Genomic DNA, 1,161 nt, shown 5'->3' on the forward strand with positions numbered 1-1,161 from the left:
GCAGGACAGAGCAGAAGCTCTCTTCCACACTCGCAGGGCCTGGGGTTGGTCAGATATGGAGGGCCCAAGGCACAGCGGAAGTTCTCACTCAGAGAGCGGGCTGCACTGAGTCTGGCCAGGTGGGGGAGGTCTGGAGAAGTGGGGGGAGTGCCTCTCTCACGCGGTGGGCTGGTGCAGGACAGAGCAGAAGCTCTCCCCCACACTGGCAGGGCCTGGGGTTGGTCAGGTATCTGTATAATTACTTCATCTTATTTATTTATTTATTTATTTATTTATTTATTTATTGCGGAACCGGGGATTGAACTCAGATCCTTGAGTTTGCCAGTCAAGCGCTTATCCTACTGAGCCATCTCTCCGGCCCTCTTCATCTTATATTATAAGCTAATAGTAATTAAGAAATTAATAGTAATTAAGAAAGCTGTGTATGGTGGCATACACTTGTAATCCCAGCACTCAGGAGGCTTGATGGAGGAGTTCAAGGCCTGCCTGAACTGTAATAATGACACCCTGTCTCAAAACCCCAAACCAAACCAAACCAAATAAACAAAACCCAAACCAAACCAAACTAAAAGAAAGAAAAGTGCACAATGAATATAGTGGACTTTAATCATCACAAAATTATACCACCTCTCCCTTGTCCATGGAAAAATTGTCTTCCATGAAACTGGTCCCTGGTACCAAAGAAGTTAGGAACTGATGCCTTGGGACATCTCCTAGTATTACCATGCTGTTATTAGGTCAGTTGGCAACTACAACCCAACCCAGGTAGTGTCACAAACAGCCCCAAACCTTCAGGAATGCAAGTATGTGTCACCCTGCCAGATGAAGCCTATTGGTTGCAGCCACCATAACTAGAGTAGGACCTCCTCATGTCAGTTTGCTGGCTCAAATGTAAGATGGTTACTGAAGGCTCAGGGAATGAAGAATGGGTAGAAGGTAGTAAGAAACACCAGCTACAACCACATAACCAGGTACAAAAATACAGATTAGTTTTCTAATCTCATGTTGTTAATATGTACATCCTGGGTCTTTGTAACATAACATTCATTAATACTGGTATTGTTAAATTTACATTATAATCTTTTGTGTTCAGGGGCTAGTGAGATGGCTCAGTGGTCTAAAGCACCTACTTAGAACAAGCTTAGCAAAGCACAGGGACCG

This window comes from Octodon degus, unplaced genomic scaffold (assembly GCF_000260255.1).
Source record: "Octodon degus isolate 3935 unplaced genomic scaffold, OctDeg1.0 scaffold00039, whole genome shotgun sequence".
Classification (NCBI taxonomy): domain Eukaryota; kingdom Metazoa; phylum Chordata; class Mammalia; order Rodentia; family Octodontidae; genus Octodon; species Octodon degus.